This window comes from Rhinolophus sinicus, chromosome 16 (genome assembly GCF_057876585.1).
Source record: "Rhinolophus sinicus isolate RSI-liver-muscle chromosome 16, RSI-T2T, whole genome shotgun sequence".
Lineage (NCBI taxonomy): Eukaryota > Metazoa > Chordata > Mammalia > Chiroptera > Rhinolophidae > Rhinolophus > Rhinolophus sinicus.
Genome location: NC_142516.1, coordinates 24,637,376 through 24,664,836, shown reverse-complemented (window position 1 = coordinate 24,664,836; position 27,461 = coordinate 24,637,376). Strand labels below are relative to the sequence as shown.

General features: G+C 39.6%; 1 pseudogene across 1 annotated transcript in view; it reads right to left on the bottom strand.

Moving 5' to 3' along the window:
- Positions 1–27,461, bottom strand: part of LOC109448655 (uncharacterized) — a 37,221-nt pseudogene that overhangs the window by 6,091 nt on the left and 3,669 nt on the right. The gene's annotated exons all lie outside the window — the stretch shown is intronic.

The window sequence follows — 27,461 nt, the reverse complement described above, 5'->3', positions numbered from 1 at the left end:
TCAAAAGAGAAAGAAAGACAGAAATCTACTGCCTGTTAGAGAAAATCTTTCGCCTGAACCAAAATGCAGAATAAGAGGCAAGACAATGTTGATGCCAGTTATGGACTTGCATCTCAGTTCTTACTAGTTATATGATCTTGGACAATTCTTTTAATGTCTTTTATTCTTGTTTTATAATCTGAAAAATGGGACTACCAATAGCTCACTCATAGAATTAGAGATAACGAACACATGAACGTACTCTGCACGTAATACTCAATATTTTATATATTAATTATTTATACTCACTTGTTCCAAAAGGTTTTGAGGTAGCTTACATAATTATTTCCTGTCTTAGTTTCTGTTCCTGACAAAGCAGCTCCTGACACAAGGTATTGGGTACAGGTGGCTTATTTGGAAGGTAGTACCAGGAAGCTCAATTGAGACAGTGAAGAAAGTAAGATTGGGAAGGGAGAACAGTCAATAAAAATTGCATCAATGAGCAGGAAAATCCACTATGGATCAATCCTGCTGGGAACCCTCTGAAGGACCATGTAGACCACATCTCAGCATTCTGCCGAGAGATGGGGAAGCTCAGGTATTTACCCATTGACTCTCATCTCAAGGTGGTTAAGGCTTGCCCCTGGGAGCCTTAAATAACCAGCATCTCCACCGTGCCCCTAGCAGTCTGGTAATTTCTGGGCAGACAGAAGAAAACACTCAGGAAGAGAAGCAGGAAACTGCAATTATGTGTGCCCAAGAACTATCTTCCTCCAGCTGCATGTGAACTTGGAGGTGGGCGAAAGGAATATGGGTGGGGCATCAACAGAAACTGCTACACTTCAGATTCAACAAGGTAAAATTAGTTGATAAGAAACTGAAGTCAAATAAGAGTAGATAATCTGTAAATGTTGCTGTATCTAACACAAGGTTGTTTTGTAGAACGGCTGGCTGTGATGACATAACATTTTTTTCATTTTTTTCTAGATTTCCAATCAACAAAATAGCCTGGAACTTGGACGAGGGTTCTATATTAGTGTGGGCAATAAATGGTTGAGCAAATCTTTTATATATGGCAGCCCCTTTTTGACCATGATTCAGGGGATTTGGAATATTCTTATGGGATTCAACTATAGCTGGACTTCAGGCTTCAAGCATTAAATTTGAACTCTGGGCACCCAACCTCCATCCAGTTCCCTGTCAGGAATCAGAAAGGTGAGCTACGGAAAGGAAAGAAGGAAGTCAAGAAGGGAAAAACAAGCAGGAGTACTTACTTCAGCTACTTCCCTGTCTAGTGGTCCCTCCCCTGCCTGACAGCTACTTGCCATCTACATCACTAAAAAAGTTAGGCGGGCTCAAACTTAGCACTCCTTAGTATGGAAGAGCAAAAGCAGTTATCCTCCAAAGTATTCTCAGCATGTCTGTTCCTCACCCAGCCCTGAGAAGAGCGTTAGCAGAAACCTGATGTTCCCAAAGGAATAAAAAGCCATGTTGATGGTATAGACAGGAAGGAAAGGGATAAGGCAGGGCAATGTCCCAGGAGGAGGCAGAAAGGCTGGCAATGCCTCCCCCCAAAACCCCCAACCTCCAGCTCTCTGCCAGGAATCAGAAAGGTGAGCTACGGAAAAGAAAGCAGGAAGGAAGTCAAGAAGGGAAAGACAAGCAGGAGAGAGGCAACCATTATATAGCCTCCTGATGGGAGAACACAACACAACTTATGAAGTAGTCTGGCTGAAAAATTGAACCTGAGTTTGATCAAGGCTCTAGCTTTATCTACCGATGTGCAATATATGCAGAGGACAGAGAAACATGCTAAATGCCACTACGGGATGAATGAAAAATCCAGACTGGGAAACTCTATAGAATAAACAAGCAGGTTTCTTCAACAAATAAAGAGAAACCCCATAGATTCAAAGAGACTTACCAAAAAAAAAAAAAAAAAGAGAGAGAGAGAGAGAGAGAGACTTACAAGATATATTAACTAATTGCATTGTGTGAATCTTATTTAAATAATAAAGATAATTTCGATCTTTATTCAAACAAACAAAAATTATGAGTTTATGAGAAAGGAAATTTGAATACTGACTGAATATCATATTATGAATAATATTATGATATTGTTAATTACATGGGTCATGTTTATTTTAAGATAAGAGTCTATCTTTTAAAGATACATAATTAAATATTAGTGGTGAAATTACATATTTTCTGGAATATTCTTTAAAAAGAATAAAGGAGATAAAGGTAGATAAATAGGCTTGGTCATAGGCTGATGGACACCTGGGGCTCTTAAGCTATTTTGTCTATTTTTGTGTATATTTGAGATTCTCAACAATAAAAAGGTAAAAATACAAAACAAAATAACAACAAAACCCACTAGGCAAGTGTACTACCTTTAGGAATGACCAAGAGGCTTATGAAGTCTATTTCAGCAGGGGGTGTATGTTGGATCTGAGGACATGTTCGTGAGGAAGCTTTGGTTTCCCAGCCCTAAGAAGGATCAAGGTGAGGTCCAGAGTGGAGGGAGCAGAATGCAACAAGATTGACACCTGGTATTAGGGATCCAGCCTCCTGCCATCTGGCCCCTAACAATCCAGCCCATAACACTGGAACCAGTGTCTGATTCCAGAATCCACATTTTTCACCCTTTTTACCAATAGGCTAAATTGTCTACCACTGAAGGGACACTGGCTTGGGTAAAATCACAGGTACATTCAACAACATTATAAGTTGTTGATTTCCATGGTCTAATCATCCTCTGCACCAGGCCCATTTCTCCAAGCCCACTGGTACCCTCAGCCTGTAATGTCACAGTGTGATACAATAATTCTCCTTTTCCCTGCCTCCACCCAATGCTCCTCTATGACAAGGGTTGGGGGGGGGGAGAGAGGGGGTAGGACAGTGAATGTGTGTGTGTGTGTGTGTGTGTGTGTGTGTGTGTGTGAGAGAGAGAGAGAGAGAGAGAGAGAGGGAGAGAGAGAGAGAGAGAGAGAGAGAGAGAGAGAGAGAGAGAGAGAGAGAAAGACAACAAACCAGACTAGCTTAAGCCAAAAACAGGGACGTAGTGTTCAGCTTCAGTCCAGGTACCAAACTCAACCTCTTCACCAATCTCCACAAGACAATCATGCATACTAAACATCCCATTCATTTAATATATTGTACCAAATATTTGTGCATCTCCACAAAGTTCTCCACAAGGGGTTCTTGAGGCAAGGGGTTCTTGAGGCTTTGGGTTCCATTGTGCAGCAGACATGTCTCTGGTGGTCTTACTCTCTTCCCTCCACCTCCCTGCCCTCTTCCTTCTCTGCCATCTCTTAGGAGCAATAACATTCCTCTCCTTGTCTCATGCAAAGCAGTTTAGCAGATATTTTTTCTTGATGGATAAGGCCCTTGAGACTTCACCTTCTACTCCAAATGTCATTTCAAAGTATTCCTTCTAATCAAATAGAAAGCTCTCTCTAAGAGAGTTCTGGTGACCAACATTTTCTCACCTCATTGCTTGTCAGTCCTCACAGGTCTGCTATTTGGCTGTGGATAAAGCTGTACCTCAGGCCCAGACCAGATGAGTTGATAATTAATAGGACAGAGAGCCTCCTCACGGGACAGCATCCCTTGGCTAAGGAGCCTGTCAATTCATCCCACTGAGTCACCACACCGCCCAGAACAGTCTCTGGCACACACAATGGCTATTTGATACTGTTTGTGTAATACAGAGTAGCTTGAGTGATTAACCAGCATCTCTTATGAGGCAGGGAAAAGACGATACACAACACCAACAGAGAAAGACAGGGCTTAGAAGGGCCTATGAGATGCAGAGGCCAAGCAAGATAGGGTGAAGGGAATTATTGACACTTCCTCCCTTGGGTGGAAGGTGGTTTTCTGTACCTAGAAAATGTATCCATGTCTCTGCATTTAGTGCCTTCTATAATACAGAAGGTGCCAAAAAAATGTATACACATTTTAGCAAAGGAAAACTATTAAAATTGTAATAATATATACCAATAACAAAAGATGAATACAAGTCACGTTTGACTTCTGCAATCACAAGAGGTGCTCAAAAAGGTTACCATCAGTGTCCAGACACTTCTGATTACGGCGAACTACTGCTTGAGCAACGTTGACCAAAGTGTCCACTTGTATACTTTTATTTTGGCACCCCTGGTATATATTTACTTTATATCCTTGTTTTTTATTTCATTTGTTTTGAAAATACAAGACTGTAGGAGCTATTTTAAGAGAAATCCAGATGTTCTGAAATGACCCAACCTAATTTGGCCACTCAACAGCTGCCAGGCTCTTTGAGTAGACATCAGTCACCTTTTGTACTTATAGGTGAGCAGTGACATACATCCTCTACAACGTCTACACCAAGTGAGGTTTAGACCAAAATGTGCCAAAGCTACAAATGTTTACTAGCCAGCAGGTACAAGAACTATCCTCCAAGGGGTTCTTGAGGCTTTGGGGACCCATTCTCTGCTTTAGGCACTACAAGTAACGTAAACAAAACAGTTCTCAGGTGGACACAAGATGATGAGAAGACCAGCCAGCCTTTTATAGGATCAAGTCACAGCCTTCATGAAGGAGAGAAACACAGGACAAAGGGAACACTAGAGCCCAATCACTATACAAGAAGTCTAACCACTGAGCTGTTGCTGCCTTATACTCATCCATGCAAAAGCAGTGGGGCTTCTATCTTTCTAAGCAACCATATGTCTTGGGCCATCGTTTATTTTACCTATTCAAAACTATTTCTAAATGGGCCGGCCCGGTGGCTCAGGCGGTTAGACCTCCATGCTCCTAACTCCGAAGGCTGCCAGTTTGATTCCCACATGGGCCAGTGGGCTCTCAACCACAAGGTTGCCAGTTCAATTCCTCGAGTCCCGCAAGGGATGGTGGACTGTGCCCCCTGCAATAAGATTGAACATGGCACTTTGAGCTGAGCTGCTGCTGAGCTCCCAGATGGCTCAGTTGGTTGGAATGTGTCCTCTCAATCACAAGGTTGCCGGTTCGACTCCCACAAGGGATGGTGGGCTGTGCCCCCTGCAATTAGAAAACGGCAACTGGACCTGGAGCTGAGCTGCACCCTCCATAATTAAGACTGAAAGGACAACAACTTGAAGCTGAACGGCACCCTCCACAACTAAGATTGAAAGGACAACAACTTGACTTGGAAAAAAGGCCTGGAAGTACACACTGTTCCCCAATAAAGTCCTGTTCCCCTTCCCCAATAAAATCTTTTAAAAAAAGAAAAAATTTCTAACATACCTTATACGAATTAAAAACATTTAAGTGAGATTTTGATAAGGATATTTGAAGTGTTATATAGCCATCTTTGGAGTATTAATTCCTGATGAGAGAATTTTAAAAGCTAGCCACTCTGTCCCAGGGTATGTATATATTATACATATATATTACACCATGTTTAAAAAGTATTGGTAAAGTAAATGACTATGCAGACAACGTGACATTAAAAAACAGTATCTATTCCTTGATGGGACAGGAGTTGCAAGGTTATAGGGAGAAAGGAAAAGGCCCCTTTTGGAAGGGGCAGTAGGAGGAATCCAAGTAGGAGAAGCTCGGGAGAAAGAGGACGATGCACAGATGAGGCAGAGTCTGATTGAAGGTCAGCTGACAAGCCGAACTTTCCTCTGCTGACATATTACATGATTTGTGTTTCTTTTCATGTTGGAGGCTGTTCCATCCTCTCTGGACTTGAAAGAAGTGATTTCAGCCCTCCTTTGATAACTCCCCTTTTTAGAAGGGGCAGTTTATTTTCCCGCTGGCGGCACAAATGTAAAAATGAGGAACACATCTGTTTGCACCTGTAGTTACCCACTTGCAGCCACAATTAGCCATAAGCACTCTCCAAAAAATGGCAAACGCAGTTAAGCATGCCTGCAATTAAGTAATTATGGGCATCATTAGTTGCATCATTAGTCACATGAGTAACTTTTATGGTCGCCATGGCTACCTTCTGATACCAAATTACCCACCCAACAAGGGAGCATTTGGGCTGAAAACTGACCCCCTCGTTCTCCAATGTTGTGGAAACTTTGTGCTTTCCCCCCCTAATTATTTCACTCAAGTGAATGGGGAATGTTTGCAAATACAAACTTTTGATGTCAAACCAAAAAGAAATGATCACCCTGGGTCCTGTGTGTTACCCATTCAGTTTTTCGTTTTTGTTTTTGTGGTTTTTTTTCATTTGACATACAACAAATCAAAGCTAGCATTTTTTTCCCCCGGGGAGAATAACTCGCTTGTGGTATCCAGGTGACAATATAATCTTTCATGTATATAGTCTGTCCAATAAAGTTTTATTTTACACCATAGTTATCATTTCCCAATTTCAATATCTGCTACAGATTTTCAATTGGAGAGCTTTACTTCCTGTTTGAATTGAAATGATTAGATCTTTTTTACCCCAGAGGGTTTTACTCTGAAAGGGAAATGGGCCTAGACTAGGAAGATCGTTCCTGCTTAGAGAATGATGATCTATGAAAACGTCATTGAGAAATGTATTCTTAATGAATCACCAGCCTGAGAATAAAACACCATGTTCTTCAAAACCCCAGGAAATACATATTCACACACTAGAGCAGAGCGGGGTAGGGAGATGCATGTTTTAATTTATATTTATTTATATAATAATTTCAAGATGCTTGACACAGCAACCAACTAATCGTCCCTCAGTAAACAGCATGTTTCAGATTCACCCGTCCCAGAGACTAGTAGCTAGGACTTATCACTCCCATCTAAGTGTTTACAAAGTATGGAATAGATGACTGAATAGCTCAGAGTCCATGATCTGTCCTTTGGCTTCACTCGCCATTTGAAGAGAGGAAAGATTCGATGAGGTTTTTTGATCCTAGTGACTTTGGATAAAGAAGAAAATCTGTCTCTAGAGCAGTGCTGCCCTTTGGAACTTCTTGTAATGACAGAAATGTCCTCTATCTGCACTGTCCAATGTGGCAGGCACTACCCACAGGTGGCTAGGGCGCACTTAACATTTTCGCTGGGACGTTCGTCTGTAGGCGAATGGTATTTCCATGCTGCTGACTGCAGCGTTCGACTTTACCCCACGAGCCCAGTGTTCCAGAAAGGAGGTTTAGGAAAGCAGATGTACATTTTTCTATATTTTTGTGGTTTTCAGGAATGAATAACAATAGGAACTTTTTATACTTTAAAGTAATAATTTACTTTAATAAAATGTAGCACCTTAACTGTATTTACTTACAAATCTAAATACAGTAATTATTTTTTGTGGATTTTTCACACATTTTGAAGAACAAACTTGAAATCTATTAATGCAGTGAAAAGGTTAAAATGGGACTAGAATGACTGAGGACCTGATTTTAAATTGTATTTAATTTCAATTAATCTAAATTTAAGTAACTACGTGAGACTAGCAGCTACCACATTGTACAATGCAGCTCTAAAGTGTATGGCTATAGCCAGAAAAGGAGGTCGACAGTGGCTCCAAATATGAGCAAATCTGTGATAAACGGACAGCAAAGTATTTGAATCCCAAATCCCAGGCCATAGTTTTGGCTTTACCACCTATCAGCTCGAGGCTCATCATACCAGCACGGGCCAGGGAGCTGTGTCCTACACAACTAGACTGAGAAACAACAGCTTGAACTGGAGTGGAGTGGGGGGAGGTGGAAGAAGGGGGGGGGAAGAAGCAAGATGGGAAATGTTCTTACACAAATTAGGACCCCCAAGCTAAACCTGCCTTAAGGCAAAAGGGAGACCATGAGTTTTATCTTAACCCTCAGACCTATGCTGGCTTCAGCCAAGTAGATTCCGGCTTCAGTTGAAGTCATCTGGATCTGGTTCCCCCAATCTCTTGGCTCCGCATTCTACTATGCTGACAGCCGGCCGAGTCCCTACAAACCCTCAAATCTACCTTCAGGATAAAAAGTGAGAATCTCCATCACATGTGTCTTATAAAGATCCTTCATTATGGCTCATTGTCTCTGGGGCAACTAACTAGCCTTGTGTTAAAGCCAGGTCTCCTCTGGAGCCTGGGGTTGCCTCAGCCTTGCCCAAGCCACAGGGGCTGAGAATGGGGTGGGGGAGGGGAGGGAGAGGAGTTTCCCAGAGGTAAAGCAGAGTACATCTAGGGGGAGGATGAATTGACGCATGTACAGTGGTAGAAAACAACAGATGTCCTCTGGAGTCCTGCTTCCAGGACTTTGAAAGAGTGAAGTTCTGACACCTTAAGTAATCATAGCACAGTGAATCCAATTCCTCTGAATTCAACACATTTCAACTAACACACCCTAATACTACCTGGGAGCCTTCTGTTTCTAAGCATATACATGTGGTAGCTATTTTGGAAATGGCTTATTTTGGAAATGTATCTGGTCTTTCACCTTCATACATGATATTGCTTATATGACAGATTAGATTTAGTATTTTCTACCAGCTGGGTTTTAGGATTTTATAATCTTTAGGTATGGTGCTAAGAATGGACAATAGTTCTTCAGAGATTCCATTTCCACTTCACTTGAGTGGCATTCATTCATGCTAATACTGCCTTAAAACCCAAAACACATTCTGCCAGTTTGCTTTCTTTACTCTCTATTATTCTGGGGGAGTGGGGGGAAGAAAGAATCGGGCAGTAGAGTAGCTGTTATTTGTTTATACATCCAACAATTATGACTTTGTGCCAGGAGTGGTGGCTGGTGCTGAAAGAGCCACCAAGAGAACCAGATATGACAAGAGAGTGGTGTGGGTAGAAAAAGCACTGGACTTCTAGTCAAAAGACCTGAGTTCAAGTTCAGACTTTGACAGTAATCATCATGGTGCTTTGGAGACAGAGGCCTTATTTGGAAGATTTCGAAAAATCCCTTGAGCTAAAAAAAACTCTCTGATTTTACGAAAGGTTAGATCTCCATTAGCATGACTAAAGCTTGAGCCTGACCTTTGAGAACTAAGAGAGAAAAAATACTCCCTCACCCTCAGAATTCAGCACACATACCTCCTCTGGGATTCAAGCTGAGAGGATCAAACTAAAGTAGGAGACATAAAAGGAGCTTTTCATTAACTCTTAGAAATTGTTTTCTCCATGGGACCAGCTCATCACAAAAGAATCCCCAGGAGCTGGGGCACACACCTACTGCAGGAGAAGGGGGGCTCAGAGAAAGAAGGGTTTTCCACAATGAGCTGGAATTTACCAGCTGAGGAGTGGGGGTATGCGAGAAAAACATTCCAGGCCTTTGATAGGCTGGGGCAAAGCAGAATGGAAGCTGGGAGACTGACAGTAGCAGTGGGAATCATTTGCTCCTCCGGAACCTCAGGCCTGGGAGTGAAGAAGGGGGTTCTCCAGAGGTATCTATACTTTCCCCAGGTTGGCTTTGCATATATGCACTCTCAAGTTCTCTTGAGTTCCAGGATCCTGTATCCAGTCCTTAGCTACAATCTCTATGAAACCATCCTGCAAACAAACTGGAACAAGAGTTATGTGGTCCCCAGGGTTCTCGGCCTGCCATGTCTTGGGTAGAGCCTCCACGTATACACAGGACCTGGTGGAGTAAGGGAGCCCCTGACCTCTCAGCCAGTCATCAGAGCCGGAGGATGAGAAATGCTGGTGACCTGTGTGTGTAGGGGTGAGATGGGGGGTTCAGAATGAGCCACCCCAAGATGTGCTTCAGTGGTATGCAGATGATTCTGAGCTAAAGGCAATTTTAGCTTCAGGCTCAAGAGAAACTTCTGCCCTTCCCTTTAACTACCTAGAGCTTGAATTAGGGGCCTTGCTCATGTCAATGAAAAAATATCCAGCCTAAGAGAAAGCTTAATAAGAGTTTATTTGAGCCAAACTGACGACAATTGCAGGGAAGCAAAGTCTCAATGGATTGAGAAAATGCTCCAGCAAATGGCCATTTTGCCACTTATTTTATACATTAGAATCAAAGGAGGAGGGTTACATGAAATCCATTGGTTGTAGATTAAGGGCGTGAGAGAAACTAAAGTGGGGAACTCTCTGGGATTGGATAAAAAGTAAAATGGAGAGACACACACTTCTTTTACACTGGTGGGTACAGGATAGTTAATAGCATTTTACAGCACATAGAGATGGTATTTGGGGAACAAGATAACAATGAGGAATTTTGTAGTTTCCTGCTCTGGTGTGGTGGGTTGTGCCCCCTGGGGGGCTCTGGAAAAGGGGATTACTCTGACATTCCAAGGGTATGTTATCTTAGATGCAAAAAGGACAGACAGGCTCACTTAAGGTAAAGACTGACTTTTGTCAAGGTAGCTACAGGCCAAGGTTGTGACTTACCGCCATTGGCCCACCTTAGTGAGGAATTTTTATGTTCAGGCCATCCTATGTGGTTACTTCCAGTCTCCTGAGTTTGTCAGGTTTAACATGTGGCCTCTTTTCCATCCACACCCATAATAAGACACTGTCAGAAATAATCCCTTTTTGACCCACCTACAGAGCAGGGCAAACTTCTATTTGCTAAACATCTTCTACACGAAACATTTACTTGTCTTACCATCCTGCAATGACCCTTTGAAGCCCTCAAGGTGCATTACCTCATCCCTAACTCTGAATGTCTTATACTAGTATACCTCAACCCTGCTTTTTATCTCTGAACCTCTCATGTATGAGGGTTCTCTGACTCTCTGATGTATAATATGTGGGGTACCCATGCACAGGAGATTACATTTTATTTCCTCTTATCAATCCTTTTCTTGTTGATTTGATTATTTGGCCAGCTAAACGAACCAGAAGAGGGAAAGGGGAATTTTTCCCTCTTCTCCATACCTGTTCCTCCATATCCCTTGACTGGGAGCTGAGAGAAGAAAAAGCTCCATTTTCTTGGAAATGCGTTTCCAGGTCAGAGCTTCTGTCATCAGGCTGAGATGGGAGGTGATGAGAAAGCAGGTTGTGTCACAGACTTACTGTTCTTATTAAGATCTAACAGATTTTCTTTAATAAAGATTTCTTCATTTGCCATATGCCCTTAGGACAATTTCTGCAGATTTTAATGGCTGGGATTGTTGACAAAAATTTCCAAAGAGATGTAGAAAAAGATGTTCACTTTATTCAAGTGAAGAGTTTGCAAACGTGGAAAACACAAAACTGAAAGTGTGCTCCACCAAGACAATGGGAAGGCTGCCTTTTATAGGGAAAGTTCCCATCCAAGTTCCCAACTGGTTCAATTTTATGCAAATGAGGTTTAAAATTCATACAGTTCTGATTGGTCAATATCATGTGTTCTCATTTGTCATTACGGAGCAGTTCTGATTGGCCAGTATTGATGGAAATGAGGACATATTGTGCAGTTCTGATTGGTGGGGCAGGTTTCAGTCCATTGGTTGAAAGACAAAATTAGGGCTTCCCTGCAATGGTTGACTAAGGTGGCATCAATAAGCATTCATAGTGCAGGAAGCCAAGAGTTCAATCTGAGGTTCTTCCCAGTATACAGAGTACGTGAGATTGCCAGCAAATGGCTGCTAGACTCTTATTATTTATAAAATTTGGATCCTCTGTTGACCATGAAGAGACCATCTTAGCAGATAAATTCCTTCTCAAGGGTTCATATCAAATGAATCTTCCCAGGGAGACATATATATGTAGTTATGGCTGTTTCTCTGAGGAACTCTTGAAGAGTCCGTAGAACTCTTCGTATCACTGTTATAGAAGTAGAAGTCCTGAGGATTTTAAAGAGGGATTTTTAAACATGATCAAAAGATTCTTCTGGCTATTGTGTGGAAAATGGAACAAAGGGAGAACAGAATGTAATCAGGAGGTAAATGGAGTTGCCCAAATGAGACATAATGGTAACTAAAGTGGTCGTGTGGAGATGGTGTAATGGATGGGACCACATTTATCTTTTGTTCATTATTACAACCTCAGCACCTAACACATTAGTAGATACTCAATAAATATTTGCTGAATTAAATAATGATTGACAACTGTCAAGTTTCAGCTTTGGAATTAAATTCACACATTTTCAAGCTTCCCATCATTGATGTCTCTTTTTCTCTGATTCTAGAATATAGCAAAACTTTTGTGAAAAGGAATGAAAAGTTACGTAGGAATTCTAGTGTATCAAGAAGCCTTTGTGTATACTAAGATGGGTCATTTCATCTGAGGCAAGAAAGTTTTACAGAAGAGAAAACATTTGATCAGACCCTTGAAGGATAATGCTAATAATGCTATAAAGGAAAGCAGGGGAGGCAGGGCATATCAGACTCTGCTGACTACTTTTTTTTTTTTAGAGGAAAGAAACATTTTAGTTAGCAGAAAGCCTGTGGAATATTGGCTGCATTGATAATCCTAATAAATTTATCTTCATCCTTTCCTCAGTGTCCTTAAATGTAAATTAATGAGGTGAGTGATGTGATCTGTACAGATCTGGCCAGCTCTAACATTCTAAGAGAGAGTCTGTGTACCCATGAATGGAAATCTGCAGGGAACAAATTTTGAAAGAAACAAAATGCTCTTCCTACCAGATGCTAAACCTGAACTAGGACCAATGCATTTATTTGGAATACATGTTGTTTCTCCCTTACCCTTGAACTTCTCACAGATGGAAGTATATTTTAGAAAAAGGAAAATAGGTTTTGTTGAACAAATAATCATTATTTTGGTCACTGGCAGAGATTTTCAAAACTCAGCAACATTTAAATGAATAAAACACTAGCAAAATCTGCTGCCCTTTTCCTGTACTTGCTTGATTTCTAATAATAATTTCAATTTTCAATTGTATACTAAACAAATTTTGGAAGTCAATGGATCCTTTGAAAATCTTATGTATGGAACACAACACAGCAAAATACACGTATCCTCAAATTAACACATGCAATTTGAGGAGGTTCCCTAAAGCTTAAGAGCCCAGAATTCCAGAGTAAGTTTATATTGTGATTTATAATTTACAAAGGGCATTTTAATGTCTTGTTTAACACTTATAACTCTGGGTGAAGCAATATTAGCATCCCCTTACATATAAAGAAATTGGACCTCAGATTACTGCTCATATTTTTACAGGAAAGTAAAAGCATTAAGACTGCTTACCTCCAACACCCACTCACCCCACCATGTTGTTGGTCTCCCAAGGCAAGGAGGAGGAAAAAAAAGCCCAAAATTGATTCCCTAAGAAGAGACCCCTTCATCACCCCATTATCAAAGAAATTGGGACATCAAAGGGTTATATCTCTCCCCAGCTTCAGGGGCTGCAAGAAAATCACCTTGTTGCTGAGTCCCAGGTCTGGGAGAGAAAGACTGAAAAGTAGCAAGTTACACTCAAATTTGTAGTCTATATTCATACCATTGAATTTGATTGGTCCAAAAAGTTGCAACTTCTGAATTTATTTAAAATGGCCACAAGTTGGCAGTGCCTTTGAGCACCTGGCAGAATGAAATGTATATCCTCTCTGGGGCAAAACACCTTTATCCTAGACCACAAGGATCCCATGTATAATTTTTAAAATATATTCATATGAGCACAGTCAAAAACAATCAAGCACACATACAAGGTACCATGAGTAAGAACCTTTTAAAATGAAAGAACAAATAGATAACATCAACAGACTTTCACATATCTGATGTCAGAATTATGAGACCCAAGCTATAAAACAATTATGCCTACTCTGTTGTTGTTTTAATAGGTGGGGAAGGGGTATTAAAAAAAAAAAATTCCTGGAGAAAGTAACCTAACATATTTGAAAAAGAAACAGAAAGAATGTCTATAAATAAAAATTATAATAACCAAAATTAAGCACTCAGTAACAAATTAAATATAATTAAATACAGAATAAATGAACTAAAATTAGGTCAGGAGAAATTACCCAGAATGTCACATGAGAGGTAAATATATGGAAAATATGAGCATTAAAAATACACAGAGGATAGAATGAGAATGTACATTCCATTGAAGCTCCAGAAGAATGGTTATGTCTCTTATATCTCTTTAAACAATTTTATAATAAAAAATAAACACACATGAAAGAGAGAATACAGTACTATAAACTCCGTCACCCAGATTCCATAATATCAAGATTTTGCCACAATTTTTTCATTTTCTCTTTCTATTTATGTCTTTTTTGGTGTATTTTAAAGCAATTCCCAGAGCTAATATCATTTTTTGCCTGAGAGGCAATATTTGAATACCAAATGGCTGAGAATTTTCCCAAACCAATGAAAGCTACCATCCATACAGATTCAAAAATTTCAACCATTCCCAAGCAAGATAAAAAGAAATCTACATCTAGATACGTTCTACAGAAACCACAACATACCAAGACAAAGAGAAAATCAGAAAAGCAATGGAGGGATTACCTTACTTGCTCAAGGCCAGGCAGCTTATGAATGACAGTCAAGCCTCCTTTTGGGATCATTTAGTTCAGAATTCAGCATCTTTCCCTAATACTACATTAAGCCCCTATACTCTAAGCCCCTTGCCCAGGTATCATTCAGAGAGCTGATCTATTTATGTACTCCTTCAGCAGCGGGGCCGGACAACTAATACCCAGGCTTTCGCTCTTCTGTTTTTACTGAAGGATTAGTTCTAGGCAGGGGCTTCAGACATCAATGACTCTTTGTCTGCATTTATAGATGAGAAAACTGAGTCCCATGTAAAGAGATATGCTGAGGACCCTACAGCTAACACATCATTGTTTTGATATCTAGGAAGTTCATGGTTGTGATGAAAACTGCTAACCATGTTCCAGATTTCTGAAGAGAGCTGGTTACAGGAAGAAAAATTTAAAAGATGTTCCATCTGATTGGAGAGTTGATCTGTGTAAATATTTCTTTCTTTAATTTCCTAATGAGATAAAGGAATTGGATGTTCTTTGTAAAAAAGCAGTCAGAGAAGTAAATGAATACCTTCTGCCCGGGAAGGTTCGGAGCAATCAAAGAACTGGTTGAATTAAAGCCACTAACAGTTGAAGGTTAAAGGAGACAGGAGAGAAGACAATAAAGTGACATTTAATTCCAGCCTAGTCCAAACGTTGTTGGAAAGTGTTAGCTGTACAAAACATTTCAATCAAACTGTGTTTGGAAAATCAGGACTCAATGACTGATGAGCTAAAGAAACCAAAAAATTTACCAACATTTTTTTAAATAAAATGTTTTTCAAATTTTTAGAAGACTTCACATATCAGAAATTTCACTTTCTTATTATAGAAATTTCAGAAAATATTGAAAAAATATATACAATAAAATAAAAGTCATCAATAATTCAGTAACTAAGAGTTACCCATTGGTAATGTACAACTGTTTCCTCATCTTTCTTCCATATACCTAAATATGTTTTTACAACTATCACTGTGATAAATATTCTCATTCATAAATTTTTGAAAGCAATTCTGGTTATATCCTTTGACTATATTCCTAGAAGTGAGGTTATAAAGGTATAAAATAATAGATTTGATAAGAGATTGGGCTTTTAGTCAAACAGAGCTGTATTTGAACACCAACTTTGCCACTAATGAGCTCATGCTTATAACCCTGGCCTACTTATAAAACTTCTCTACGTCTCAGTCATCTCCTCTGTAAGAAAAAAAAAAAGAACCTACTTCAGCTTAACATACTTCATAGGTTCATATTAAAAGTTAAAATAATGGAATGAATGTACCGTTCCTGGAATACATACAGGAAGTGATCAATTATTATTGTTGACTTTGGATAACATGATTACTAAGACTTTTGTCTTTTGTATACTTTTGTAAAAGTAAAAAGGTATACTTTTTTATACTTTTGTATATTTTCATAAATTAGAAAGCATTTACGTATTGCTATTGTTGCAGAAAAACATTATTCTTTGTAAAAGGTAGTGATACTTCTTTATTGGGAAGTAGTCATATTTCCATGATTTGTTTTCTTCTCTTTCTGCAACACAAAAGTAAGACCCTAGGAATCTCTCTGGTTTTAAAGGACTTGTAGCAAAGTAATAACAATTGATTCCTGTTGAGTGCTTACTATATGCCAGGAACTTTGCAGTGGTATGCCAAGGGCAGGGTGGTAGGAGTGGCTGGCTCTGGCTCAACAATAGAAGGTGCATTGTCTGCAGAGAATTTTACAAAACAATCAAGCCCAGTCTGTCTGCTTTTTATTATTACCATCTGCCTGCAATTTTAAATAATGTCAGTGATAAAATGCCCTTTCTGAAAATATCTTTGGTTGGTCTACCTTTGAAATTGTTGAATTTTAATATTAATAATGTATATTTGTGTTATATAATAAGTGTACATACACTTATAGATATGTTTATTACATAATACGAATATGTAATACTTGTTGCATAATACTTCAAATTAGCAAATATTTATTACTTATTGCTTAATAAATATGGTATATTCTTAATGGAAGTTAATCCAGACAACCCCTAGTTACACAGTCCACCCTGACATATGTGGACACAGCTTCATGAGTTTGCTTCAAGAATAAGTTTATAACAGTTAGGAATTGTTCAAGTTCATTTAAGGCATTATTCGTTTATCCAACCCCTGTGGTAAGACATATCCCAAAATTTAAACAGTAAATACAAATAAAGAATTACAGCACAGTAGTTCTAAAGAAGAAATGGGATTAATTTAATTCAATCATTCCATGTAACATTTTTTTAATAAAAATTTAAAACCTAAAACGATAAAACTGTGAACTGCAAGGTATAATTGTTTAGTAAGTGTATATCTTAGTTCAAACTGTGGGGGAAGAAGAATAACTTTCCCTTTACCCTTCTAGGTTGTTGGCTGAGACACCCTTGTAATAAAAAGACAGATTAACAGAAGAAAAACAAACAAGTTTGATAACATGCATACCTCCTCTATACATGGGAGGTTCCCAGGAAAAGTGAGTAACTCTGAAATGGCCCAAGACACCACCTTAAATACCATCTGCAGCTAAAGGCAAAAGAAAGATGGGGGGTTGGGGAGCAACTTTTGGGGATTACCAGGAAAGAACAGCAAGTAAGGGTATGGTTGTTATGCAGATTTATTGGTACCTTCTTCATTGATAAGAGTTTCTAGAAATTTAGTCATCCCCTCTTTCTGGTACAGCAAGGAAGACCCCCTTACAAATGGAGATTTCCTTTATACATATGTCTCTGACACAAGGGTAACTTCTACCTAGTTTTCAGAGCTTTCTCCTGTGTCTGTTATATCTTTAAAAATAATTTGGCTTAAAATAATCTATATGCCAAAGAGGCATATTTTGGGGTAACAAATTCTGCTTCCCTTCAATACAAAACATACATTTAGTTCTTAAAAATTTGAAACTAAAAGATAAATTAAGAAAATGATTATTAATGAAAATAATTTTATCATTTAAATGAGTTAAAAATGATCTGTTCCAGGTGTCAAACATGCCAAACACACCATTTGTAACCTTGCAAACTGTTACCCTTCATTTAGTTATCACAGATGAGGACACAGGTGCTTCTGTAACTTGCACAAGGTCCACAGCTACTAGTAGTTTGCTGAGCAGATTATCAAACACACACTTGTCTGATGCCAGAGCCCAAGATTGTACCCAGTGTGTGAGGATGTTTGAGATGCTAATGAGAAAGGCAACGTAAGAACTAGAAGTTGTGATGCTCCTTTTGCCTTGCTTTAGAGAAGGTCATTACCTTTGCCATGAACCTTGACTCCTATGATTGTAAATTATCTCTATCAATACTCTCCTAAACAATTACCCAGGGGCCTTCTGAAAGAGTTTATGCACCTTCCCATAGGAAGCAGTTTATTTTCCTTTCCCAGAAGAAAAAAAGGCCCATTAAGCTTCTAAATAAGACCTTTTTTGCTAAATAACATTAAAATAAAATAATATAGAGGGCCCATTTTTTCAGAGTTTAGAAGAGGCTACAATGGTAAGCAACATGGGCCTTCTCAAATAGGTTGGTACCCGAAGGTACTGAGCTCACTCCATATTAGCATGCCTTGACATTTACTTCCTAGAGTGGTTCCAACATTTACAGTGTTTTAAAATGTAAGACTGCTCTCAGGCCACAACTTTAATTCCACTGTGACATTCTCCTTTCCTTTTACCTGAAGTCATGAATGAGTTGTGCTTAGCAGCATATGAAGAAAATTGCTGATATCAGGTAAAGGACTGGTAATAGAATCAGAATTTTAATGCTGGAAGTTTTGGGATCAGGTTACTGAAGGCTTTCCTCTGGCAAAATTTAAACTAGAACTTTCAGTGAAAGGTCTCCCTATGGAAGGATTTACATCCTAGGAAGGCACTTGTGTAACAGAAAGGGGCAGGAAGAAGAAATGATAAGAATTCACACATAAACCTTCATTAAGGGAGTGTTGTATGTTATGTAGGTTCTCATATTTTCGTCTTCACAATGATCTAAATGAGTTTTATTCATCCCTATTTTACAGACGGGAAAGCTTTTGTCCTTAGCAGAGGCTTTGGGACTTGCCCAAGGCCTCACCATTAGTGAGTGGCAAAACAGGTATGCAAACACATCTGTCTCACGTTCAGGGACCTTCCTACTATGCTACCACTGCCTCCCACACATGGCCACTTCTATCCGTCAAATGGCATGATGAAGTTATGAAAAGAAAAGACAGTGGTTAAGAGCACAGGCTCTGGGTTCAGCAGATTGGGTCTAGATGCTAATCGAGCCACTTGATAGCTATATGATGGTGGGCAAATTATACCTTGTAAAGCAGTGACAGTAAATGCTGACCATATATTACAGTTATTGTACAGTTCCTTCTTCTTAGTTATGTGAGGATATGATGAGTACTAGCTGATGAAATGCAACCAAAAGAGAGGAGATTCAAGATGGCAGAGTAAATACTGTGCCTGCTTCCTTGCATGAGAACATTAAAATTACAACTAAATTATAGAACAATCAACTTGGAGAACTATCTGAAGTCTGGCTCAACAAAAGTTTTATAACTAAAGATATAAAGAAGCCATGTTGAGACCAGTAGGAGTGGCGGAGATGCCAAACGCCTGGCCCCAAACCTCCGTGTGGCGATTGTGAACTGGGAGAAATATCTTGGTCATGGAGGTACCTCCCTGAGTAGCGAGACACCCCAGTCCCACACTGATCTCCCCAGCCCAGAATACTGGTGCTGGAAAAATGAACCCTCATAATGTCTGGCTGTGAAAAACTGTGGGGATTTCAGCTATCCATGTGGGACAGAAGGCTGCAGGAAACCCAGACATCTTCTTAAATATCCCGTGCACAGACTCACTCATTCTCAGGCACTCACCTCGGGCTCCAGCGGAGGGATGGTGACTTGGGAGGCATCGGAGGCATGCAGGGGACAGACTTAGGTGTGTAGCTTTGAAGTGAGGGCTGGAGGACAGTCAGCATTTTCCCTGTATGGGGTCTTCCTCCCTGGCAGTTGGCAGGTGGACGCCATCTTTCCTGTGCTGAGCCCTCCCTCACAGGACAAATCTGAATCTGATTGGCCTGGTGAGCTCTGCTGGGACCCTGCCCCACCAAACTCCCCCAACAGAGGCACTTTCTCTGCAAGCAGCTAGTCACACCTGCATTGCACTCTTTCTTGAAAAACTATCAGAGTCCACAGGACCCAGGCAGACAATAGCTGGCCTCGTATGCTCTGAGAAGTTTGCTGAGTAGCTCCAGGCTCAGCACGGGCACCAAACCAGAGTGTACATAAACCTAGTGACTCCCTGCCTCACCCAACTCATGTGCACCACGAGGCTTCATCAGGATCTGATCCTTAAGGGAGCCGGCAGGGGGCAGCAGGCCTCGCAGTGTCCTGGCTTCTGTGGAGCTGTCCCAGGCCTGGTATTGGTGGCAGCCATCCTCAGGTTGCAGTGTGGCCTCTCTTACATATATCCAGGTTTAGCACAGGCAGCAAACAACTACGGGTCACTCTGTAGCTCCTACCAGGTAGTTCCCGACCTGTCACAGGCAGTGGGTGACCCAGGCCTGCACCAGAGCCCCTCACAAGAGGTTCCAGAACCAACATACTTGGAGGTTGGCTTCAGTCCACAGAAATCACCACCCAATTAGCCCCACAAGTGGCACACCCAAAAAGCGGTCTTAATAGGCACCAGAATCTGCTGGGGCAAATCCGACTCAGTGGTGTAAGTCCCCTGCACAGTGACCTGTAACCTGTGGATGTGGCCAAACTCCACAGCTAATCAGCCTGAGGGGCAATCCCACTCACTGATGTGCCAATAGCATTTAAGGCTCAACTATAACAGGAGGGCACATAACAAACACAAGGGACACTCTTGGAGCACCCAGAGCAGGTGACCAGGGAGACTGTGCCAGGGCCCCACAGGGCACCTACTACATGAGGCCACCCAGCCAAGACTGGGAGACAGAGCAGATCTACCTAATGCATAGAAACAGAGAGGCAGCCAAAATGAGGAAACAAAGAAATACATCCCAAATGAAAGGACAGGAGAAAACTCCAGAAAACGAACTAAACAAAATAGAGGCAAGCAACCTACCAGATACAGAGTTCAAAACAATGGTTATAAGGATGCTCAAGGAACTTAGTAAGAACTTAGAGAGACAGCAAGCATAAATAAGGACACAGAAACCATAAGAAAGAACTACTCAGAAGTGAAGAATGCAAGAACTGAAATGAAAAATGTACTGGAAGGAATCACCATCAAACTAGATGAAGCAGAGGTTCGAATCAATGATTTGGAAGACAAGGTAGCAGAAAATACCCAATGGGAACAGGGAAAAGAAAAAAGAATAAAAAGGAAAATGAGGATAGTTTAAGAGACATCTGGGACAACATCAAGCATAACAACATTCACATCATAGGGCGTACCAGAAGGAGAAGAGAGGAAGCAAGGACTGAGAATCTATTTGAAGCAATAATGACTGAAAACTTTCCTAATCTGGTAAAGGAAATAAACGTACAAGTCCAGAAAGTTTATAAACAAGATGAACCCAAACAAACCCACCCAAGACACATTATAATTAGAACGGCAAAGGTTAAAGACAAAGAGAGAATCCTAAAAGCAGCAAGAGAAAGGCAACTAGTAACTTATAAGGGAGCTCACATAAGACTGTCAGCTGATTTCTCATCAGAAACTTTGCAGGCCAGAAGAGATTGGTACAAAATATTCAATGTGTTGAAAACCAAGGACCTACAATCAAGATTACTCTATCCAGCAAAGCTATAATTTAGAATTGAAGTACAGATAAAGAGCTTGCCAGGCAAGAAAAAGCTAAAGGAGTTCATCACCATCAAACCAGCATTATAAGGAATGTTAGAGGGACTTAAGATGGGAAAAAAAAGAAAAAAAGAAAAAAAAGGAAAAAATCTAAATTATGAATAAAATGGCAATAGCTACATATCTATCAAGAATAACTTTCAATGTAAGTGGATTAATTGCTCCACTCAAAATACATAGGAGCACTGAATGGATTAGAAAACAAAACCCTTACATATGTTGCCTATAAGAGAAATCACTTCAGCTTGAAAGACACACACAGATTGAAAGGGATAGAAAAAGATACTTCATGAAAATGGAAACAAACAAAAAGCTGGGGTAGTAATACTTATACCAGACAAAATAGACTTTAAAACAAAGGCCATAACAAGAGACAAAGGAGGACCCAGTAATCCCACTTCAGGGTATTTATCTGAAGAAACCTAAACACTACTTCAAGGGGACATGTTCATCCACATGTTCATTGCAGCATTGTTTACAATGGCCAAGATATGGAGGCAGCCTAGGTGGTTGTCGATGGAAGAATGGATAAAGAGGAGGTGGTACATATATACAATGGAATATTTCTCAGCCATGGAAGGGAATGGGTTCTTGCCATCCACAGTGGCATGGATGGACCTGGAGGGAATTATGCTGAGTTAAGTGTAAGAGAGAGAAAGACAGACACAATGTGATTTTGCTTATATGTGGAATATAAAGAACAAAATAAACAAACAAAACAGAAACAAACTCATAGAGACAGAAAACATATTGATCATTTCCAGATGGGAGGGGGGGTTGGGAGTGAGTGAAAAAACAGAAGGGATGAAGAAGTACAAATTGGTTCTTACACAGTAGTCATGGGGATGTATGGTACAGCATAAGGAATATAGTCAATAATATAATAACTTTGTATGGTATCAGATGGGTACTAGATTTTTGGGGGATGATAGATGGAAGGGGGTTAGCGGGCAGAGTGAAAAATGTGAGGGGATTAAGAAGTACAAACTGGTAGTTACAAAATAGTTATGGGGATGTAAAGCATGGGGAATAGGGTCAATAATATGGTAATAACTATGTATAGTGCCAGGTGAGTATTAGAATAGTCAGAGGGATCATTTCTTAAGTTATATAAATGTCTAACCACTATACTGTACACCTGAAATTAATATAAAATAATATTGAATGTCAACTGTATCTGAAAAATTTAAAAAGGGGGGAAAAGTGAAAGGGAATAAGAGGTCCAAATTTCCAGTTATAAAACAAATAAGCCATGGGGATGTAATGTATGGCATATGTAATATAGTTAATAATATTATGATACAGTGTCAGATGGTGGCTGGACTTATCATGGTGATCACTTCTTTAGGTATATAAATGTTGAATAACTATGGTGTACACCTGAAAGTAATATAGTATTGTATGTTAGCTATATTTTAATTTAAAATCTTTTTAAAAAATTGAAAAAAAAAAAAAAAAAAAGAAATACAACCAAAAGAATGTGTGTCATTTCTGTGCTGAAGCAGTGAAAAATCCATGGGTGATTACCAATTTCTTCTCTCTAAGAAGTTGAGAGACTTCACGTTGCACGGCACACAGCTAAAGTATCTGTGATCCTCCCTAAACCTGGGTACCTGAATGATTATATGGAGCAGACACTACCATCCCACCTCTCCCCAACCAGGCCAACTGCTGTGTCATACATACTGTAAAGGAGAAGTAAGCCTTTGTTGTATTAAACCACTTAGATTTATGATAAATTTGTTGTACCAACATAATCCAGTCTATCAAGACTATTGTTACATCTCATTTTATTAATCTCTAAAATAGTGATAAAAATTTTTACTTCATAGAATTATCATCGTGAGGATAAAGAGATTTCTATAGGCTACACCTGAATATATTGTCAAACTAGCATAAGGCAGGAGGAACGAGTTGAATATTACGACAATCTTTGTGAATCACTGTCTGTTTGTTTTTCCCAAATGTAAAGGAAAGTGGAGTACATGATGTACAAGATTCCTCACCACTAACGGCAATGTTTTGTTACTTCTCACCCCTAAATTTTTCTGTCTTCTAAATTCGGTTATTCAATTGTCTGACTCAAATTCATTGGTGATTATTTCTGTGTCAAACGCTGTATTAGAAGCAGACTTCAAAGGCAATTCATAAGAAGGAGCAATCTGGACTTTCTCTAAATCCAAACTGAAAACAGGGTGCCCATTTTCTGGGAATGGAGAGAGGATAGTCTGGAGAACCTTGGCTTAGTTTCTCTTTCCTACTTTTGAAGAAGCCATAAATGAAACTCTCCAGGAGGGAGTCTAGGAAGGCTGGTGATAGCCATGAGATGGCCCTTCAGGAGGGGAACAACATGTCATTTTTGCTTTAGTACTCATCTTAAATATCTTTCTACATCCCTGCAATAGGCTGAGGGGGAGTAAGAGAGCAAAGGTCTCAGACTAGCAGCATCTTAATTATGGAGATTAGAAATACTTTATGCAATGGACACAGACTCTTCTAAATTACATAGTATTATGGAAAATGACTTTGTCTAGTGCCAATGAGAAAGGAGCTCTGAGAAAAAGAACAGGTGGATTTTGACAGTTTGTCCAATAAAATAATAGCTGGGGGGACACTTTGAAAACCAGGCCAATGCTACAATTTTCATAGCCTGACACAAATCTCTTAACAGGACTTAAGGGAATGACTGTAGCTCAGTTTCAAATTGCTTGTCCAGCCAGACCTCACAGCCTCCCCACCTCTGCCTTCATTTTGTTCCGCACCACACTAGGAGACAGACTACTTACAGTAGCACTTGGAAAGTGAGTAAGTTGGCGGTCAAGTCTGGGCTCAATTCCCAGGAAATTTATGTCCTTTGCTCACTTGGAGAAATTGTTAGTAACCCAGAAGTGGTACCTTAGTATTCTGAACAAGTTCAATTACCTCCCATGGCCTAGTGATTTCCTGCCAGACATAGGAGCACATGGTCCTACACAAATTGAGGCCCATTGAGAGCATCCTGAAGACTGAATGCTTTGGGCAGAATATGGAGGACTTCTGTCAATCATCCTTAGGCATCATTTTGCTAAATTGAGCAGCAGAGTTCACTAGCAGGGGCAACAGCTTTAGCACCTACTGTTTTTATTATTTAATCTCTCCTTCCTTTATACTTCCTTTTAAGATATCATCATAGTGATAGTTTTAAAGCAAAATCTCCCTCTGTTACCTATTTGCTCTAAGTGCTGTGTTCTTCTTGTGCGTATGAGGTGCAAACTCCAAGGAGGCCAGGGATAATGCAGATGGGAGAAGCTGGCTTCCATTAGAAAAGACTTTAGAGAGTGTTGGGAACTGTGGCAAAGTGGAGAACTCATGGCAAGATCTCCATCCCACATGCTCTTCTTGCAATGTGACATTGATATTTCTTCCATTGGAGGTGGGTGATGGTGGCATCTATGGTCCCTTGAATCTGAATGGGACTGTGACTATAGCAAAAGTCATGCTACCGTGTTTCCCCGAAAATAAGACCTAGCCGGACCATCAGCAACCGGTTCTTATTAATTTTTGCTCCAAAAGATGCATTAGAGCTGATGGTCTAGGTAGGTCTTATTTTCAGGGGAAACACGGTATCTCCTTTCTGAGGCGGGGTTATAAAAGGTAAGGCGGTGTCAGCCTGGTCCTCTTGGAACCCAGACACCATGCTGCCAGAAAGCCCCGGTTACACAGCCAGGTTCCTTGTAAGATTCTGGCTAACAGCCAACAGCCAGCATCAACCACCAGGCATACGAGCGAGGAAACTTTATTTCCTCATCCACTGTCTGATGAAACCACATGAGAGCCCCAAGCGAGAACTGCCAGCCTACCTGCGCCTACTCAGTCCCTAGAACTGAGAGATGATAATATATAATCGTTGTTTCAAGTCACCAAGTTTTAGTTTGATTTGTGATACAATAGATAACTGGAGCATCCAACAGATTTTATTCATTTCTAAGCCTACACCTTTGCTTAAGTCATTTTACACCTGAAACTCTTTCCCCCCCATTCACTTATCGAAAAAACAACCTGTCCAACAACCAGCTCAATGCTGCTTCCTCTATGAAGCCTTTCCTGACTATCACATTTAACAGTGATCTGTTATTTTTCTGTACTATGGACACTGCATACTTTCTCGACTATTAATAGGTCATTTAGGAGGACTCCTTCCCCTCTACAGACATTTAATAAAAGTATTTTAATACAGTTTAAAGACAACACATGCTATAAACAATATCAAAGTCTATAATTCAGAAAGTGTCTCCCATCTGTCTTGCTCCATTTCACCCCCATTTACCCCCATCTCCTTTCCAAAGGTGATTGGTCTAACAGAGTGGTATTTATTCTTCACAACCTCTTCTACACACACACACACACACACACACACACACACACACACACACACACTTCACATAAATAGGATTCCATTGCAATACTGTTTTGTAAAGTGCTTTTTTAGTCAAGGGTACATTGTAGTTATCTACATCAGTTAATACCAATCAACCTTATACTTTATAATACCTGTCTAGTATTTCCTATTATTTAACCAATATTCTATTTATAGAAATTTAGGTTTCCCCCATTTTTTTTTTCCTTCTTGAAAACCAAACTGTATTGCTGTTGCATACATTACTAGAAGAATTGCCAAGGTAAAAAAAGCGCATTTTTTAAATGTTGCTATAAATTCTTACATTCCTCTTCAGAAAGAGTTAATAATATCCCCATCAATAGTACACGAGTATATGATAGTACTGTGACTTTTTCTGACACTGGATACTATCAAGCTATTAAATCTTTGCCAACTTGATAGGTGAGTAATGAAAGCGCCTGATTTTTCAGTCTTAATGTTAGTGAGGTTGAGCAGCACTTCACATTTTATGAGTCCTTGTATTTCTTTCACTGTGGATTTTGTCTGCTATGTCCTTTGCCCATTTTTCTATGGAGAGTTTTTTAGTTTTTGTTTTTAATAGATTTTTGAGTACTGTAGATAATAAATGTCTTAGTCTATTTAGGTTGCTTTAACAAAATGTCATAGACTGGGTGGCTTATAAACACCAGAAATGTATTTCTCACAGTTCTGGAGGCCACAAGTCCAAGGTCAGGGTGCCAGCATGCTCAGGTTCTGGTGAAGGGCCTTTTCTGGGTTGCAGACTGCCGACTTCTTGCTGTGTCCTCACATGGTGAAAGGGGCTTGAGATCTCTCTGGAATCTCTTTTATAAGGCACTAATCCCATTCATGAAGGCTCCATCCTCATGACCCAAGTACCTCCCAAAAACCCAAGTCCTAAAACTATCGTCTTTGGGGGGTCAGGATTTCAATATATGAATTTTTGGTGACACATACATTCAGACCATTGCAGTAAATCTTTTATATATCACTTTGCAAGTATTACTTACCTGTTTGTTGGTTGTGTTTATTTATGGTACCTTTTGCATCTAGTTTAAAAAGGTTTAATTAGTTAATCCAATTTGTTTTTGCTAAGGTATTAGGCTATAATGTCTTCCAAAGAAAAGTTCTGTATTTCCAATATTATATAATTAAATGTTATTCCAAACGTTTTACAGAAAAAAAGCCAAACATTTTTAAGAAGGTAATCATTAAATATTTCAAATAACCTTTTCTTTGAGATATTCTTGGGCATTTATACATCTAATTTCCTAAGAACTCATTGATAAAATTCATTTATTCTTTGAAAAAATATTTATGACACATTCTTGGATATCAAGTTTGTTTCTAGGTTTTTGGTACACAGTGGAACTTGCGTAGTGGAAGTAAGAATATAATGGTTAACAAACAAAAAATGTAATGTAGCTAAGATTTTTTATAAACAAAATGAATCAATCAATCTCTGTGGACCCCCTCTGAGTTTATATACTATGTGGACTCATTCCTCTCATTACATTTAAGCTATACTCTAATTCATGGTTTAAATGTCTTTTCACCTCACTAAAATGTAAACAACTTAAGGGCAAGTAATGTACCTCATTCATCTTTGAATCCCTAGCATCTAGCTAAGTATCTGGCTCATTATAATGACTCAAGAACTATATTGTTAAACAAACAGATTTCTGTACTTTATAAATCGCCTCTTTCCTTCTCAAATGAATATTCATAATCCTGCCTCCCTTCCCCCCTTTGCTCACCACTCCAAAATAAAACCAACACTAGTTTTATGTTGGAAACAGCTCAAATCCCCAAAGACTGATGTTTGCATATGTGATACTTAATCAAACAGGCTTAGTTGTTAAGAAGGAGTCAATTAAAAAAATTATTGAACTACAGATTTAAAATGTCATTCAGAAAAGTATAGGGAAATGC